This window comes from Elephantulus edwardii, unplaced genomic scaffold (genome assembly GCF_000299155.1).
Source record: "Elephantulus edwardii isolate Elephantulus edwardi_28Jun2011 unplaced genomic scaffold, EleEdw1.0 scaffold00190, whole genome shotgun sequence".
Taxonomy (NCBI): Eukaryota; Metazoa; Chordata; class Mammalia; order Macroscelidea; family Macroscelididae; genus Elephantulus; species Elephantulus edwardii.
In genome coordinates, this window is record NW_006399940.1 from 2,997,758 (window position 1) to 3,019,126 (window position 21,369).

Below are 21,369 nucleotides of genomic sequence, written 5' to 3' on the forward strand. Positions count from 1 at the left end.
TACCAGAGGAATTTCAATCTGTGTTTCATGGACTATGCAAAGGTATTTGACTGTGTGGATCACAACAAACTGTGGCTGACTCTGAGAAGAATGAGAATCCCAGAACAGTTTGGACCAGGAAGCAGTCATCAGAACAGAGCAAGGCAACACTGTATGTTTCAAAATTGGGAAGGGTATATTCTGAGGATGTGTCCTGTATCCATATATTTTCAATCTATATGAAGAACAGATTACTCGGGATTCAGGACCCTATGAGGAGAAAGTGGCAACGGGATTGGAGAAAGACTTGCCAAAAATCTACACTATGCAGATGATACAACTCTACTTACTGACTGAGGAGGACCTGAAGCACTTGCTACAGAAGGTTGAGAACTGCAGCTTTTAATATGGATGGAAGTTCAACAAAGAAAACAAAGACTGTAACCTGGGCAACTGGCAGCATCAGTATGGGTGGTGAAGAGATAGCGCTTGTTAACAGATTTAGTTTGCTTGACTCCACAATAAACACTCTTGGTACCAGCAGTCAGGAAATTAAAAGATGAATTGCAGTGAGAGAGTCTGTTGTCAAGAGATCTCTCCAAAGTACTGAAAATTAACGATGTCAGTCCAGAGACTAAGGAATTCCTGAAACAGGCCATGGTCTTTACAATTACTTGCTATGCATCAGAGAGCTGGACAATGACTAGGGGTGATAGATTGAGAATTGATGCCTTTGAGCTGTGGTGTTGGAGAAGAGTATTGAATATACCATGGACTGAGAAGAGAACAAACAGGTTTGTCCTGGAGAGGGTGAAATTAGGCTGCTCCTTGGAGTGAAGGATTCTGAAGCTTCAACTGCCCTATTTTGGACATGTTGCAACGAGGGACCATTCCTGGAGAGGGAAGTCATGGTTGGGAGGGTAGAGGGACAGTGTAGGAGAAGACCCTTGATAAGATGGATTGATACAGTGACTGAGGTAAGAGGATAGGTGTTTCAGAGACAATGAGATTGGCACAGAAAAGAGCAGTGTTTAGGACTGTTTTATCTAGGGTCACTATGAATCACAGACAAGTTGGTGGCACATAACAACAACAATGTGTATGTGTGTGTGTGTGTGTATACATATATAATGACAACCAGTATCATTTGACCTTTATAGCGCATTTACAAACTTGCTTAAGGCAAGCCCTAAGAGTCAGCCATATAGATGGCTCCTTACTTATTCAATATTAAGAAAATAGCATGGCTTTTCCTCTTTAAAAATGAAAAGAAAGAAGTAATATTAATGAAAACCATCCCTTCATGCAAATCAATGATATTTGCTTTTTAAAAAGCATTCTCTCAAGAAGTTCAGGACTTATTTTGGATTTTATGCATAAAAAAGAACTTTGGTTGACATTATCAGTACTTTAAATTCATTAATGTAATTCAAAAATAACCATACAGCAACCTCTTATAAGAAATAAATTCCAAATATCATAGCATCTGTGATTAAGTTACATAACTAAACTTCAAATAGAAGTCATGGCAAAAGCATTTTTAAAGATATGGTTTCAGCTGCAAGGTAACTCTAAATTAAGGGAAACTTTAATTATTAATATTTCTGGGAACTCCATACCTTTTTGTCCTCAATAACAACAGCTCCTACAGACACTGTACTTCCTAATACTCTTATTACTTTATCTGTTAGCAGTTTGTTAAGAAACCTGACAATGCCAGAGCTAGTAATGAAGTCTATTGGTGAATCATAATGCTGTACATCTCATTGACATAGAATATAGCTGTCTTAGTAATTGGCTTTTGATGATTGCAAAAGAGCACAGATTTCACCTAAGATAGCAAGCCTTAAAGTTGAAAGTAAACACAAATATTCTCTCTCTCCCCCCCCACCCCGTGTGTGTGTGTGTGAACAGAGAGGGGGGGGAAGTTTGTGTGTGGCCTACTCTTTTCCTGGCCTTGTAGTTAAGGCTGTGATTAGTACAAGCAAGAAGAAAGCATGATCTTTGAATCCTAAGAGCTTAAAATACAAGTTAAATAACTCTCAATAATGATTCAACATTTTAAAAATCACATACTTCCTATTACCGAGTATAAGCCATGTAATGATAATAGCATTAATTCTTTGCTCAGAATTATTTTACCTTAAGGAAATTTAAATTGAGGGTTTTATAGAATGTTACATCTTAGATGTAGAATATTTTCCTTTTGGGTTTAAACATGCAGAGAATTAGAAATAATTTTATATTGTTCATAATATGAATAATAATATTTACACTCCAAATTTATATTATACTCTGTCAGCTGTGGTGAAGGAAACAAAGTAACAACAATTAAGCTCCCCAATTCTAATAAAAATGGACTCAGAACCTCTAGAGTTAGTTGTGATGGACAAAAACAACACATGGCAAATGCACGTTCTAAGAAGGCTACCCTAGATTAAAAGCATCACAAGAGATATAGTGTTGTGTGCATCTTGCATATTTGGATGATGCTTTAACAAGGCACACATCTTCTGTTATATTCACCTGTAAAACAAACCAATGGAAAAAAGTTTTTCAGAATCTTCAAGTCATGGACCAAAGAGATCAAGTAACACACTGTCCTTTTCCAGTCATAGAAGTTTGAGAAAGAATGCCTGAATCAGCAGTCCCTTTCCCAAGAGAATTTGGTGTTACTTTTCATTAGCTCTAAGATTCCTTTCTCCTTTCATTTTTTAATGCCTCTTACTGTTTGGATTGATCTGTAAGGGGAAGAGAAGGAAAAATTAGGTTGGTGGTCAACTCAAATTGTCGTCATCAAATTGAGACTGACTCGTAGTTGACCTTCCAAGGATTTTTGAGATTGTAAATTACACAGGAGGTAACTGCACATCTTTACCCTGCTGGTGGATTTAAATAACAATAGAGGGGCTGCCTTCAGGTTATCAGCACAGCTCCTTATGGACTAGGCCATTAGAGTTCCCCAGATGAGTAGTTGTTTTTGTTTTGTGCCATAGAGTTGGAATTGACCCATAGGTGACCCTCTGATTTTCAGACATTAATCATGAGAGGAGATTATCCATCCTTCTCTCACCGGGCAGCTGGTGGATTCAAACTGTGAGCCTGGGCAATTGCAGTGCAGCTTCTTACAACTAGGCCACCAAAGTTCAGTAAGAAGTTGTGGCCATGGTGGTTAGGTGCCATCAAGTCAAGAACAAACCATAGGGACCCTACGAACAACAGATTTGAATCTTTTCCTATCTTGTGCATCTTCACCATCTCTAATACACTTGAGACCATTGTTGCAGTCAGTGTGTCAATCCATCTCGATGAGGGTCTCCTGTCTTTCATTCACTTTTCACCCTTCTAAATGTGAAATCCTTTTCCAAGGAATAGCCTCTAAAGAGAGACGAGGGAGCTTTGGTGGCCAAGTGGTAAGAAGATGTGTGACAATGTGCAAGGCCCAGGGTTTGAATCTACCAGCTGCTTTATGGGAGAAGGATGATCCGTCTTCTCTTGTGTGATTTACTGCATCTGAAAATACCTTGGAAGTCAGCTATAGATCAGCTGCAACTCAATGAAACAAAACAATGAGAAAAGCAACATGTTCAAAGTAGGAGAGAGCAAGCTTTGCCATCCTTGCCTCCAAGGTACATTCTAGCTGCAACTTTTCTAAGCCAAGTAGGTAGTAGGAATGTTTATTGTTTCTTCTTGTTTCTTTGATTTTTCTGTTTTATTTGTGAGTGAAGGAAATTTCAGAATCACTGGTTTTCTGTGATTAAGTGACCAACAGTGTGTGTAAGTCAGGCATATAAAGAATTTTCCAACTGATGGTGCTATTAAATGTCTTGTTCAGAAGTATGCATACTTCGGACTTTATTTATTTTTTTTACTTCAGACTTTAAAGGAAGAAACATCATTTTAACACAAATAGACACTTTGAGAAGCATATTTACTTAATATCTACAACATACAAGACCTATGATATACATAGCACCTTTGAGAATTCTAGTAAGCATAATGTACACTTAAGTATAACCACCAAAGTAAACTCAGTCTGAGATGATCATATCTTCTCACTGTTATCTACCAAATTATGATCCTATAAATTATTCAGCAAAAATATTCACAAAAATTTTTGTTACATCTAATTATGAGCTGAAACTTCAAGGAAATGGCTATAAATATTATTTACAATCGTTAAGTCATGATCAAAGATGTTTATTTATATAATTTGAAAGCATGCAAACTATATGTATACGTGTTTCTTATTTAGGGAAGAGATTGCTAGAAACATATAATCATGGAAATGTATCTAATATGACATGCAAATCACAGAATATTTCAAATAGAAAGAATATGGTTTTGTGACATCAGTGAATAGTAATACATCAGCTTTGTTTGCAGCGTGTATGTGTACATATACTTCTATGAGCTTATAAATGCAGATTAGAAAGCATATAAAATGAATTTAAAATTCTTGTTCTACTTATTAGTAAAATTATCTTGAGCTGGTTATTTACTGCCTCTTACTACTGTGTCTTAGTTTCCTCATCTTTGAACTGAAGTATCACAATGTTTATATAAATTATAGTTATTGTAATATTAAGGTTAGGCCTAAGATATTCATTTTTACTTTTTGATATTTTATAAATAAAAATGTCCTATACACTGGTCATGTTACTTGAGCCAATTTCTCTTCCTATGTTATTCTGCATGTAGTCCAAAATAAGAATGAATGAAAATTCCATAGAGTAAAGGACATTAAAAACACAGTATTATTATAAAATTGTGCACATCAAAGAGTTGCTTGATTGTCTCTTTATAGACCACCATAGAGAATCACTTTTTAAATTTCATTATGCCACCACTGAAATCACAAAATACCTATAATGCTCTACTTTGGGATTTATTTTCAATGACGTTACCTTAGCAATTATGATGTATTAGATTAGTGCCTCTTTGTTGACAAGAAAGTAAGAAAATACATAGCAATTAAAAAGATGTAAAGTCTAATATATTCTAATTAAAGATGATTACCCACATCTACCAGTGGGTATTCACAAATTACCTACTAATCCTCTCAGATATAATGATGCTACATTGCTGCTACTTTTCTTAAAATAGACATGTATCTCTCTATATGTTAGACATACACATAATTTACTTTGTTTCATTTTACTGTGCTCTCTTCTCCTTTAAAAATATAATGATCTTTAACATTACGATAATAAAGAATCTTTTCCTACCATTATCTCACAAAAGATAAGAGAAGACAATACAGGAGAAAATCATGATTAACTAAACTTCGTCCAACACGACAGAATGACAAATAATAGGGGGAAATATGATAGAATGTAACGTTACAACATTTGTCTTTTTAAAATAAGAGTGATATAAATATTGTTGTTGTTGGGTGCTGTCAAGTTGAGTTTAACTCAAAATAACCCTTAAAGAACAGATCTCAAACCTGTCCTAACTTGTGACATGTTCATACCTCTGATATACTTGATCCCATTGTTGCAATCACTGAGTCAATCAAACTTGGAAGCCTTCCTCTCTTTCACTAATCCTCCATCTTTCCAAGAATGACATCACTTTCAAGGAATAACTTATTTTTACCAGTTTACCTAAAATATGTGAGAACAAGTTTCACACTCTTGCCTTCAAGGAGCACTCTTCACGGAGCATTCATTTTTCAAAGAATATCAGCTTGGTTTTGGCAATTCAAGGAATAGTCAGTGTTTTTCTCCAACATCAGAACTCAAAGGCTTCAAATACTCTTGTTGTTGTTATGTGCCGTTGAGTTGCTTGGGACTCATAACTACCCTATGTACAACAGCCCTAAACCCTGCTCTATCCTGTGCCAATCGTACTGCCTTCAACACATCCATCCTGATTACCCCAGTCACTGGACCAATCCACCTCATAGAGGGTCTTCTCCTCCTGTGTTGTCCCTCCACCCTCCCAAGCATGATGTCCTTCTCTAAGTACCAGTCCCTTGGGAGCTCTGGTGGCCTAGTGGCAAGGAGCTGCAACTACAATCCCAGAGACGCATGGTTCGAATCCGCCAGATTCTCTGCTGGTGAAGGAGGGACAATCACCTCCTGTACCAGTCAGATCTGATTTGACGGTACACGCATACAAAAATAATAAAATAAAAATTTTTTTTTTAAAAAAGGACCGGTCCTTCCTTACAACATGTCCAAAATATGTTAGACGGAGCCTCAGAATCCTGCCTCCAATGAGAAGCCCGGTTTAACCCTCTTCAGGTTGAATCTGTTTGTCATCCTTATTCATTGTCCAGCTTTCAGATGCATAGCAAGAGATTAAAAAGACCATGGCCTGAATTAAACACACCATCATCTTCAAATAGATATCACTGCTCCTCATTAATTTGGACTAGTCCCTGGCAATGGACTAGCCTGATGCAATACATCTCCTAATCTGGTACTGTTGCTACCAGGAGAACTGATTGTGTATCAAAGTAAGATGAAATCTTTGACACTTTAAATCTTTTCTCTATCATGATATTATCTATTGGCCCATTGGTGTCTTCTTGATCTAGAGATGCAATCCAGACTGAAGTCTGTGATCTTGATCTCCTTTAGCAAGCATACCAAATGTTCTACACTTTCAGTAAGCAAAGTTGTATCATTAGAATAGCATAGGTTGTTGATAAGTCTTCCTCTGACCTTGATGTCACATTTTTCTTCATAGAGTCCATCTTCTTGAATAATTTGTTCCACATAAAGACTGAATAAATATGGAAGAAAGATACAATCCTGAAGCACACCTCTCCTGATTTTAAACTATATAATGTTGTTTTCCCTTGCTCTGAATACCAGCTTCTTGGTCTAGGTCTAGGTTCCACATGAGCACAATTAAGTGTTTTGGAATTCCCATTCTTCTTGATATTAGCTGTAATCTGTTATGATACACACAGTCAAATGGCTTTACATAGTAAACACAAAACAAAAAGAAAAAAAATCCCAACAACAAAACAAAAATAAGAACAACCAACAAAAACCAAAAACCACAAATAGACATTCTTCTGGTATTCTCTGCTTTCAATCAGGACCCATCTGACATCAGCAATGATATCCCTGGTGCTATGGTCTCTCCTAATTGTAGCTTGACCTTCTGGAAATTCTCTGTCAATGCAATGTTCCAATCATTATTAGATGCTGTTCAGCAATATCTTGCTTATATGTAATATTAACCATGTTTGATAATTTCCATTTTCTATTGGACCTGAATCATCAGTCGAGAGAGTAAAACTGCCACTCTCCACCTTTGCGCCTGAGTGTTCTAAGGCCTTGAGAGCCTTGTGGCAAACACTAACACCAAACACCCAACTGAGCCACCATCTATGCCACAATACGCACATGCAGGACCTAATCACGCCACACTACGGCTTCAGCTGGCACTAGAGAAGGCTGTCCAGCACCATGATACTTATATTCCTTTTCATCTTTTCAGTTTTGCATTGGAAGTATAATACCTATCTCTCAGATCATAAAATCAGACAAATTATTTGCGAGGTGCTAGTTACTTTGTAACTTATGTTTGTATAAGCTTGCTTACTTATTGTTTACTCTTATTGACAGCACTTGTATGTAAGCTTACGGTCTGGTAATTTGTGGGTTTCTGTTGGTAGTGGAAGCTACAGCATGGGTCTTTCAAATACCAGAAAGGTTATCCATGGTGAACAGATTTCAGCTGAGCTCCCACATAAGACAAATTATGAATCAAGAATGACCTTTCTTGCTACATCCTCGCCACCATTTTTTACTTACTGCCATGTTAAACTTTGTTACTGTTATAATGGAGTGAGATGGAGAGAAAGAAACTCTTATACATTGTTGATAGATTGTAAAATGGTACAACCATTCTGAAAAGCAGTTTGGCGCTTCCTCAGAAAACTGAACATAGAAATTTCATATGACCCAGCTAATCCACTACTTAGAACATAGCCCCCCAAAATGAGAACTGAACTACAAATGGAGATTTGCACACCAATATTCATAGCAGTATCATTCACCATCTCAAGAACATGGAAACAACCAAAATGTCCAACACAAATGAATGGACTAAGAAATTATGGTACATTCACACAATGGAATACTATGCAGCATGTAGGAATAATGATTTTGTAAATTATTACCTTACTTGGGAGGGATGGGAGAGCATTATGCGGAGTTCAGTCACATAAGGATAAATATTTTACAAAGCCGTTATCGTAGAATGAGTATAAGGACCCAAGGGTGGGGAGAGTGGAAGCAGAGGGATGAGGATGTGCAGGGCCATGGAGAATTAACTATGCGGTTATACAATTTGATGGGGGTGAATAAGGGAAATTGGAAGAATCTGGTCTGGAAAAAATGTATTCAAATTTTATAAATAAACTAGTATAATAATAATAATAAGCAAAGACTTTTCTTTTCTGAAAAAGGCCTCTGAAAACCCTATAACATAAATAAGAAAACAAGACTGGTCTATTCCATGTAACAACTGGCTAAACTAATTGGATTTTTTTTTCAATTAGGCGGTTAGAATAGAAAGAAAAGATGAAATAACAATAGAAAATACCATAATTTGGAATATATTTATTTACTAAGATTCTTTCATGAAAATTTACACATAAGTTGGCCAAATGGAAATTTTTTACATTAATTTTCACCAAGCACATTCCTCTCCAACTTTCATGAATCTCTCCCATGTTACTCAAATTAGAGACCTAAGTTATCATTCTTAGTTTCTTCCTTTTCCTCACTTTTCATATTCAAGTCTTCAGAAAACTCTACCAGTTCTATTTACTAAATATTTCTTTTATCTATACTTTCTCTCCATTTCTTATTCCCCATTACTTCATTTACTATGTCAGTCCATTTCAGTGGGGTCTTTCTCTCCAGCACTGTTCCTCCACCTTTCCAAGCATGCTGTCTTTCTCCAAGGAATCTTGGCGACATACTCAAAATATGTGAGATGGAATTTCAAAATCCTTGCCTCAAGGAACAACTTGGTTTCATCCACTCCAGGAAAGACTTCTCTGTTTTCTTCGTAGTTAATGGAACGTTCAATACTTTTTTCCAGAATCACAACTCAAAGTAGTCAATTATTCTCCTATCATCCTTATTCACTATCCAGCTTTCTATCTTGAAGTTCATGGTCCTTGACATTCTATAGCACATGCTTCAGGTCCACCTCATTTTAAGCAAGTGAGGCTATGCCATCTGCAAAGCACAGGTTATCGATGTGTCTTCATCCAATTCTGATGCCACATTGCTCCTCATAAAATCCAGCCTTCTGGATAATCTGTTCTGCATATAGATTGAAAAGGTATGGAGACAAGATGTATCCCTGATGTACTCCTTTCCTGATTTTTAACCATGCAGTATTTTTTTTTATTTGCTCTGTTCTGAGGACTGCTTTTTAGTCCAAGTATAGGTTTTGCATGAGCCACAGTTTGTTATGATCCACCCAGTCAAATGTATGTGCATAATCAGTGAAATACAGATAGACATTCCTCTGGTAATATATACCTTCAGCCAAAATCCATATGACATTGACGGTGATACGTCATGGCCTCTTCTAAGTGCAGCTTGTATTTCTGTAGTTCTCCATTGATGTAGTGTTCTAGTCGTGTTTGGATAATCTTCAGGAAGATTTTGATTGTGTGTGATATTAACATTCAAATTAGGTAAAGATATTGTGTTGTTTAAAGATGCATACTTACTTAGAAAGTTGAATGTAGGCTCTAAGATTCATCATTTCTTAAAAGTTTCTAGATGAAGCTGGGCCTACTTGTCACATTTCAATACCAAGTCTTTGGCTGCCCACAAACTCATTTAATTTGATCTTCCTGTACTCTATTCTCCACACAGAAGTTAATGGAATTACCCAAAAACATAAATCACATGACCTTATGCCCTCAGTAAAAATGATCTGTTGCAGCACTTTAAATAGCAATATTACCCTCAATTCACTTAAATCTAGAGATAGAAATTACCCACTGCTGTCAAATTGATTCTGATTCATGGTGATCCTAGAGAACAGAGTAGACCTGTCCCTAAAGTGCTCATAACGCTATAAATCTTTATTGAAACAAGCTGTTTCTTCATTCTCCCATGAGACAATAAATGCATTCTAACTACTGATCTATTTTCTAGAAACCAAACATCTAACCCACTCCACTACTCTACCAAACTGCTAAGTCTGAGAACAATAGGTGGGAAATATAAGAGCAAGAAACTTCTCATAGTATTTAAACTAAGTGCTATTCTTTCAAATTCAGTTCATAGCCACTCAAAGAGTGTTAGCATAAAACTGTCATACACAAGGCATTCAAAAGCTGATTATTTTGAAAGGAGATCTCTTTCCCTGGGGGCAATCAGGGCAATCTCTTGTTGGTGTTGTTATGTATCATCAAGTGGACTTCAACCCATAGTAACTTTATATGCAATAGACAAAACCCTTTATTTCGCATTGTGTTTCATATAATCATCCTCATGCATTATGTTTTATAGAATGAATCACCATTGGACCTTACCTTGTCTTTTGTCTGGGATCCTTCTCATCCCCTGCGCCCCAACCAACAAACTATGCAACACTGTGGTTTCACCCCTACCCATCCTCAACCTTTCCCTCCTTGAATGCCCATATATGTTTTACTAGTTATACTTCTATTTTTACAATAATGGTTTTATACAGTGGAAACAAACTCTTGGCACAGTAGCATCTTAAACAATGGTTGCATAACAAAAGTTTACAGAACACTCCTGGACCCCCAGAAGAAAACCTTTTCTGATCTTGTGTCATCCTCACAATCTGTGTTACAGTCATTGTTAAGGCCACTGTATCAGTCCGTCTCCTTGAATATATTCCTTTCTTTTCATAAGACACTATTTTTCGAAGTATTATGTCTTTTTTGCAAGGGTTGGCCTTTCCTGGTAGCATACTCAAAACATGTAAGATTAAAGTCTTATTATCTTTGGTTCTATTGAACACACTTGCTGCACTTTGTCCAAGACAGATTTGTTTGCAGTTTTGATTATTCAAGATGTATTCAATAATCTTCACCAATATCACAAATAACAGGCCTCAATTCTTCTTTGGCCTTCCTTATTCACTGTGCTACTTTTACATCCATTGGAGGCAGATGAAAGTACCATGGCTTGGGTCAGGTGTACCTTAACCTTTAAATGTCATCTTTGCTCTTTATCACTGTAAAGAAGTCGTGGCAGCAGATTTACCTCATGCAACAGCCATTGATTTCTTGACTGCTGCTTCCAGGGGTGTTAATTGTGGATCTAAGTAAAATGAAATCATTGACAACTTCAATTTTTTTGTTGTTTATTATGATAGTTCGTTGTGCATTTCTGGGCAAAATGTAACCCGTGACATTTTAGTTAGCAGCTGAACATGTTAACAATTTGTACTGCTCAACTCAGAGGACTCTCACAATATATTAAAAGGAAACCAGATTGGTGCTTGCTTCATCAGTACATATACTAAAATTGGAATGATACAGAGAAAATTAGCACGGCCCCTGTGAAAGGATGACACACTAATTCATGAAGCATTTTATATTTTAATGAAAAAGGTCCTGTGTCTGGCAGTGGCTGTTGGGCATGTGAAGATAACAGATGATGAACTTGTTTACAACATCCACCTGGCTGTTAACTTTCTGGTTTTACCACTAAAGAATAATTGGCAGAATGTCCAGGCTTTGTACATCAAGAGTACTACGGACAAGCCCCAGAGTCTGTACTGAAATACAGTGCAATACATCTTTCTGTTAACAACACCACCACCAAAAGAAAGGTAACCAGACTGAAATTTTTAATATACTCCCCAATTAATTAATTAATTAATTAATTAATAGGAAACTGGAAATTAATAGCAATTCATAGGAATGTGTTACAAGCCCTGGCATTTCTCCTTTCTGCACATGGAGATAGAATGCAAACACATTGCTGTTGATTTGAAACTGGCTGGGAGTTGATGCTGTCCACGGCTTTTTCAAGGCTCCATTTATTTTCTAAATAAAATGAGGAGAGATTGTCCATCCTTGCCCTTGGAGCCCTGGTGAATTCGTAGTGCCAGAGAGGTGTGGATTTTGCATTAGTAGTGCACATTTCTAAACACTAAGCCACCAGAGTTCTAGAGAGAATTATTCTGTTTCTGAGTTACATGATTTGGCAAAAATATACTCCTGGATTTTAAAATGCCTCTCCCCCATGTAACTGTGAGCTAGTATATGGATGTGAAGAGAGTGTCTTCACCTTTCGTTGGCTTAAACAACTACTAGGCTTTATTTCCATTAGGACATTGAGAAGGAAAAAACAGTGAGAAAATGCCTACAAGACTCCAGCATGTATCCTCTGGAGATTGTAGTGTTTGAGATTAAAGAAAAGTATGCCCATTTCAGAAGATAGAATACAACTCTGATGTACATCCTTCTCAATTTTAAACAATGCCATGTTCCCCTGCTCTGTTTGCACAACAGTCTTCTGGTCCAGGTATAGGTTCCTCATGAGCACAGTTAAATGCTCTGGGATTCCTATTCTTTTCAATATCAGCCACAATTTGTTATGATCCATACAATCAAATCCCTTTTCATAGTCCATAAAGCATAAATACACATAGTTCTGGTATTCTTACTTTCAGCCAGGATCCATCTGACATCAGTGATGTCATGGCCTGGTGGCATGGCCTCTTCTAAATCCTGCTTGAATTTCAGGCAATTCCCACTCTATATAATGCTCTAGCCATTTTAAAATGATTTTTTTCAGCAGTATTTTTCTTGTATGTGATATTAATGATATTGTTTGACAATTTTCACATTCAGTAGGATCACCTTTCTTGGGTATGGGAACAAATATGGACCTCTTTCAATCCATTGGCCAAGCAAACTGTCCACCAAATTTCCTGACACATTATGAAGAAGTCTGTGGTATCAGGATTGGAAGGAGACTCATCAAAAATTTGTGTTATGTAGATGACACAACCATGCTTTCTGAAAGTGAAGACTTAAAGCATTTGCTGTAGAGGATTAAAAAAAATGCAGACTTCAGTATAAATTGTATCTCAATATCAGGAAAATATTTTTACCACTGGACTACTAGGCAGTGTGATGATGTTTGGAAAGGAGATTGAAACTGTCAACAGCTTTATCTTGCTTGGATCCACAATTAGCACCCTTGGTACCAGCATGTACTTAGGAAGGAGGTGCATTGCACTGGGAAAATCTGCAATTAGGAACCTTTCCAAATTGTTGACGAGTAATGAGGTCAGTTTGAGGACTAAGGTGCATCTGAATCAGGCCATAGTCTTTATGATCACTTGTTACATGTCTGGAGAGCTGAACAATGAGTAAGGGTGACAGAAAAAGAATTTACGCCTTTGAGCTGTGGTGTTGGAGAAGAGCACTGAACACCCTATGGACAGCCAAGAGAATGAACAGATATGTCTTGGAGAGGGTGCAGATGGAGTGCTCTTTGGAGGCAAGAATGGTGAGGCTTCCCCTCTCATACTTTGGACATGTTGCTGGGAGGGGCTCTTTGTTGGAAAAGGACATTGGGCTGGGAAGGATGAAGGGTCAGCAAAGGAGACGAAGACCGTGAACTAGGTGGATTGACCCAGTAACTACTACAAAGGGCTCTTTTGTGTCAGGAATTGTGAGGATGACACAGCACAGAATAGGGTTCAGATAGTACATGGAATTTCTAGGAGCCCTTCTTGACTTGATGACACCTAACAACAACATGCCAGTTTCTCATTTGCATAATTCTAAAGGTAGAATAGTTCATTCTACTATCTGTAATAAAATAATTTTGGGGAAAATAACAGTTTTCTTTTATATAGACCTCAAAAGGTAGCTTAACTCAGTTAATTTTATAAGCAGCTTACGTTTTAACCATTCACCTATCTCTTTCGCTGTTCTAGCAAGTATAGAACCAACAACCAGTTTACTCAAACAAGAAGAGTATAGAAATACCAACATGAAACAAGATTAGAGGTAACATGCTCCCTGTTTTCTATTTGTGCCTAACAAATTACTGTTAACTTAAGAATTTAAAACAATTCTCAATCACTACTTGAGTTCTGTGGGTCAAAGTCCATCATTGGTGCAGGTTTAAGTACCACAGGGTTGAAATCAGTGCTCGCCCTGGCAGCACGTATGCTGAAATCAGAATGATACAGAGAAGATTAGCATGGCCCTTGTGCAAGGATGACATGTTTGAAATCAACGTCAGTAGAGCTGATTTTTCATGGAGGTTTTCAGGAAAAAATATTTTGTGTGTGTTGTTGTTGGGAGAATTACATCTCTTCTGACTGTCAGATCAAAGTCTCCATTTTCTTTAATATTTTTTGAATAGCAATTTGATAGTGTTTGTCTTCAGACCTAGAGGCCATTCTGCAGTCTTTTTCATCTTATCTTTTCATCTCCCAGTCATCATTAGCACATTAAAGTCCATTATAAATTTGTGGTGTTCTTCTTTACAACCACCCAAAAACACTCTCTCCTTCCCCTTCTTTTTTAAATTGGTTTGCTTACAATTATAATTTCATTTCACACGTCCTTATTGTTTTTCAGACAATCATTCTCATGCATTACATTTTTTTCAAATTAATCATCATTCAACCTTGCCCACCATTGCCCTCCATTTCCCTTCTTCCACCCACCAAACTGTGCAATTTTGTGGTTTTTACACCTATCCATCCTCGCCCTTCCACTCCCACACCTTACCCTCTTGGCTTCCTCTACATGCTTTACTTTTTAGCCTTCTATTTTTATAATAATAGTCTGATGCAGTATTTGTCCTTATGAGACTGAATTAGTTCATGCAGCATAATGTTTTGCAGTCTCTCCCATATTATGTAGTATTTTTCAAAATCATTGCTCATGAGTTTTGTTTAGTATTCCATCATGTGAACATACTACAATTTCTCAATCCATTCAATTGTGGTTGGACATTTGGGCTGTTTCCATGTTCTTCCAGTGGTGAATAGTACTGCTATAAACATCAGTGTACAGATCTCCATTTGTGCTTCAGATCTAATTTTGTGGGTGTATCCCTAGACGTGGAATAGCTGCGTCATAGTGAGTTTCTGTGTTCAACTTTTTGAGGAAACGCCAGACTGTCTTCTAGAATGGCTGCACCATTTTACAATACCACCAATCATGTATGAGAGTTCCCACCTCGCCACATCCTCTCCAACATTTATTACTTGTTTCTCTTCTAACTCTGTCACTGCTACTGGTATCTCATTGTGGCTTTGATTTTCATCTCTCTTATTGCCATTGATTTTGAGAATTTTGTCAAGTGTCTATTGGCCATCTGAATGTCTTCCTTTGTTATAGGCCTTTCCATGTCTTTTGCCCATTTCATAATTGGTTTATCAGTCTTTTTTGTCTGGAGGCCCAGCAGTATTCTGAAAACTTTTGTTATGAGGCCTTTGTCTGAGGTGGTATTGCCAAACGTTTGTTCACAGTAGGTAGATTAAAAAACAAAACAAAACACTCACTCTCTGTTTTTACAGAATTTATGTAGTTAGACTGAAACCAGTAAAAGAATATCCCTTTTTTAAAGTCAACTAATTCAGGGCTTTCTTTACATCTGTAAATTCCTTTCCAAGTAACACCTACATTAACATATTTTTTAATAACCACAGACTGAGAATTTTGGAAGATCATATTAGAATCTCAAGTAACCTGGAACAGCAAAATTTCCCAAGTTATGAGGTAAAAAGAACAATCAGTTAAAAATAAAGTTGGCAAACTATGTTGTTGATAGCAGCTAATAACAACAACAAACATAATTGTTATTGTTGAGTGCTACTGAGTCAAATATAACTTAGACTAACTCTATGAGGAACAATTCTGAACCTATCTACCCTGTGTCATCCTCATCATCCCTGATATATCTGAACCTATTGCAGCAGACACTGTATCAATCCATCTCCTTCACTGACCCTCCACCTTTTCAAGCATGGTTTCCCTTTCCAAAGAATGACCACTCTTAACAAAATGTCCAAAGTATGTAAGATGAAGCTTCACCATCTTTGCCTCTAAAGAGCACCCCGTTGTACTTTGTCCAAGAAAAGTTTCTGTTTGTTCTTTTGGCAATCCATGAACATATTCAACACTCTTATCCAATACTCAAAGGAATCAATTCTTCTGTCATCCTTATTCATTGTCCAGATTTAAGATACATAGCAGGTAGTTAAAAGGCTGTGGATCAATCAGCTCCACCTTAGTCTTTGAGCTGACATCATTGCTCTTCAGAACTTTTGGAAGATCCCTGACAACATACTTTCCCAATGATATATGTCTCCTATTCCTCTCACTGCTGGTACCAAACATGTTAATTATGGATCCAAGTAAGATGAAATAATGAAAAATTTCAATCTTTTCTTCATCTATCATGATGCTGCCTATCAGCTCAGTGGTAAGGATAACTGTGTTCTTGATGTTGAGATATAATCCTTAGTGAAGGCTGAAGTCCATGATTCTCTGTGGCAAGCATGTTAGGTTCTTCTTACTTCCAGCAAGCAACATTGTGTCATCTGCATATTGGTTGTTGATGAGTCTTCCTCCAGTCCACCTTCTCTAATGATTTGTTCAGCATACGTATAAAATAAGTATGGAGAAAGGATACAGCACTGATGCATACTTTTCCCAGTTTTAATCTATGCAGTGTTTTCTTGCTCTGTTTTCATAACAGCTTCTTATTGTAGATTTTATATAAGGTATATATTTCATAGAAGCACAGTTGAGTGTCTGGAATTCCTATTCTCACTGTTTGCCATAGTTTATTAAAATCTACAGAGTCAAATGCCTTTGTGTAATTTATACAACACAAACTATGTCATAGAGTTCAATAACTATATGTTGAACAATTAGTAATATATTAAAATTAGAAATATATATACATCTCATTCAACACCGTGATGAAGAAAGCTCTACAGTGTAGTGTCACAAACTGTTAAATTTACTGTCAAATGTAATCAATGAACTTTTTTGTTTTGGAAAATAATATATTTGAAATGTGACCCTCTTGAAAGTACATCTAAATGTCTATATTGCCATAGTCCCATCATTTCTTGTACTTTTTATACAACATCTTCACATATTTGTTTGTTTTTCTGTATAACTGCTGCTAGGAAGAGTCAATCCTTAGAAAAAGACATCATGTTGGGAAAGGCAGATGTTTCAATGGAAGAGAATAAGGCTCTAAATGAGATAGATTAATATAGTGACTGGATAAATGTGCAAAGATCATATTGATTGGAAAGATTAGGGCAAGATTCCAATCTGTTGTAGTCAACTGGAAGGCACCTAACAACAGCAAATTATAAATTAAACCATTTAAATATATGATTCTTCTTGAACAATAAGATAAGAAAGAGGCCCTGTTAAGAATTTTTAATTATATTTCTTTTAATGGCAGAGCATATGAAATTATTTTTAACAATTCCTATGCCTTGTTATCATTCATGAACTCCTGAATTCCAAGTGCACTTCTATATAAAAAACAATAGACCTAAATTCATATCACCAAAATATTGCATGGAATTTAAAAGGATCCCTTACTTTATAATTACTTGAGTAGGCAGCATGCTTCTCTTTCAGTAAAACTGAAAGTAGATTTGATTGTTGTTGTGAGGTGCTGTTTAGCTTTAGCTTAATATAGCTCTTAGTGATCCTATAAACGACCTTTCTGAGCCTTGCCTTATCCTGCACCATTCTCAGGATCTCTGACCCTTTGTTGTAGGCACTTTCCCAGCATGCTATTTTGCCCCACACATCCCCCTGCCCCCAACTCCAGTACTTGTTCCTCCTTCTAACAACACGTTTCAAGTATGTGGCATAAAGTTTCATCATCCTTGACTCTAAGGAGCACACTGGTTGCACTTTATCCAAGATAGACTTGTTTGATCTCTTTGATAGTTCATGAAATATTTAGTATTTGAATACTAAAATTCAAAGGCATCAATTCTTTCAATCTTTATCTATTACCCAACTTTCAAACGAATCCAAAGCAATTTAAAATGTCATGACTTGGATTAGATACACTCTAAAATTTATATTGGCATTCTTGTTCTTTAGTATGGTCCTTGACAACGTATTTTACCAATGCAACATGCCCCATGATTTTATTTGTTTGTTTGTTTTACTGTTGTTACTATGAGTGTTGATTGTGTTACAATGAAAGATACAATGAAACCATTGAAGTGAGAAGGTATCTTTTAGTTCAATTAAACTAAAGGTAGACATGATAAGGGTTAAAGAAAAATATTTTTTTAATATTTTATAATCCTTTATGTATAGCTGATGCTCAACAAATGTTTCCAACAAAAAAAATAGATATGAGCATTTGTACTTATCATAATAACTACAAAATCCTAAAGCTCAGAGAGCTTCATACTAAAGATTATAAAAATCAGATTTAAAACTATAACCTTTAAGTCTTTTTTTTATAATCATTTTGAGAGTATATTGCTTTCTTGATTGCTGTTTGAAGATACCTATGTTTCGCTAGCTTTATGAAGGCATTCTGTCTTTATGCCATGCAAAGACTTCTCCCATCATTATTTTTAGTATGTCTAACAGATGCATTTTTGTCACAAATTGTTGTCCTAGAATGAGTAATACCGTAATTGTGAAATGCTATCCCCCCCAACACATCAATAAATCAATGAAACACTTATAAAAAGTGAAAGATCATGGAGGGGGTGGATTGTATTTATTATATTTGTCTTTCCCTATCTTCTTTATGATTAGCTACTTAAGATGAAACTTATGAAGACCAGAAAATCTTGGTATCAGTGATCACAGCTTATCAAATTAGGAAGAAAATTATACTTCTTAATGTGAAATCTATTGAAAAAATATTAACTTTAAACTTTGTCAGTATGCACTTGTAATGTTAACTACATCTTTACTCCAAATAGGATAAGTTCAAAGCTAACTGTTCTTGGTGTCTGAAGGAAATCTGGAAGGTCAAACATACAGTCTCAAGTTTCATACTTATTTAAATATTAAGAGGTGTTATGTTGTTGTTGTTGTTATGTGCCCTTGAGTCCCTTGTAACTTATAGCAACCCTGGTTACAAGAGCCTGAAACCCTGCTGTATCCTGTGCCAACCTTATCGTCTCTGACACACCCCATTACCCCAGTTACTGAATTGATCCATCTCATCAAGGTCTTCCTCTCTTGCACTGTCCCTCCACCCTTCTAACATGTCCAAAGTGTGTCAGATGAAGCTTCAGAATCCTTGCCTCCAAGGAGCAGCCTGACTTCACTCTCTCCAGGACAAACCCATTTGTTCTCCTGTGTATAATTTCTATGAACCTACTTGTTCTCATTTCTGTTATTACCATCCTTATCATAAGATCTTCAGGTAGCTTCCTAATCTTTGGAATGAAAAAGCAGTTATGAAAAAAGACAATAAAAACTAAATCTCCTCTCATAGAGTCAAATATAGTTCACAGTGATCTAATAGGACAAAGTAGAACTCCCAGTAGAGTTTCCAAAGCGCTACGTCTCAACAAACAGGCTGGCAATTCTTTCTCCTGTGGAGTAGGTTAAAACTGCTGATCTTTTGGTTAGCAGCCAAGCATTTTAATCAATAGCAAGGCTCCTCTGTAAAAAGAAATAGGGCATAATTCCCTATGTCTCTCAGAGAGTTCTCCATTCCCCCCCCCCCCATTAAGTCCTATGTAACTGTCCTTTTCCTTATCAAGGTCATTCAGAACTTTGGTTATTTTGTGCTCAAAAACTGATTATCCTCAGCCTTTCTGAAGGAAACCCTAGGAAGCTCACAGAGTTAAACACATGACTGCTGGCTGAAAGGTTAGCACTCTAATCCATTCATAAGTCTCTTAGAAGATACAGGCTAGCTGCCTTTTGGCAAAAGACAAAACAAACCCTTTCCATAACTTGCCTTCCATCTGTCTTGAAACCCTATTTTTCCTTGAAAATTTGTCCTTCAAGCAGACAAAATTTAATTATTTACACTGTCATTGTTATGCAGCCAGGAGTTTGTGTTCCTTTTATTCAGAGAGATGATTGCAAGATCTTTATGATGTCTACCTATCTATCATCTTGCCTCTTTTGAAATAATAGAGTTCAATACACCAGGTAAATCTACTTATTTTCTTCATGGGGAGAACTGAACATTTGTTGTTAATGTCCTCTAACAATAATTAATTCCAATAATAAAAGTTCTCTTCAAGAACAGGCATTTCAGTGTTCCCCAACTTTGTATATAATATCCTTGAGGGGAAACATAATAAAGGTGTTTTTAGAAGTGATAGTAGAATCAGAAATGTGTAAATTATGAAGTACTTACATTTAAAAAAGAAATATATATTTTATGCTCATCTGGTTTTTATAAAAGAGTGTTCAAGCCTCAAACCTGAGGTGATATTTAAATTCAGACAGAATAGGTTCAAGGCCAAATTTTTATTCTTGTAGCTTTAATTTAACTTGCTTTTGTTTTTGCGCGAACTTGCATATGAGTAGATGATGGTCTAGAACACAATCAGCACTTGGCCTAGTTATCACAGCTGATATTGAGCTTCTCTAGCAATTCCTTCTCCAGATGCAGTTGATCCTATTCCTGAGTGTACTACTAGGTGAAGTCCATATGTATAGTCTCTGTTTGTGTTTCTTATAAAAGGCATTTTCAATAAATAAATCATTGATTGTACAAAATTCTATTCTTCTATCTCCAGCCTCATTTCTGTCACCAAGGCCATGGTCTCTGACTACTGATCCTCTTTCCTTGTTCCCAAATTCTGCATTCCAGTCATATATTACTATTAATATGAAAGAACTGTGTCACAGACACATCCTATCTAAATACCTTCTCAATCTATATGTGGGACAGATCATTCGGGAGGCTGGACTTTATAAGGAGGAATATGACATCAGGATTGGAGGAAGATTAATCAACAACCTACATTATGCAGGTGATACAACGTTGCTTGCAAAAAACATGAAGTGTTTGCTGCACAAGAGGACTGCAGTTGTAAATATGGATTAAAGCTCAAAAGCAAGAAGACTAAGATTCTCACGAGTGGGCCAATTGACAGCACCATGATGGTGGGTGAAGATATTGAGGCTGTTAACAATTTCAGCTGGCTTAGATCCACAATCAACATTTTTGGCATCAGTAGTTAAGAAATCAAAAGACAAATTATTCTGGGGAAAGCTGCTGTAAAGAACTTCTCAAAAGTGCTGGCAAGCAACAAAGTCAATCTAGAGACTAAGATACGAGTGATTAAGGCTATGCATGATCTTTGCAATTACTTGCTATACATCAGAGAGGTGGACAATGATCAAAGATGACAGAAGAAGAATTGATGCTTTTGAGTACTAGTGCTGGAGAAGAATCT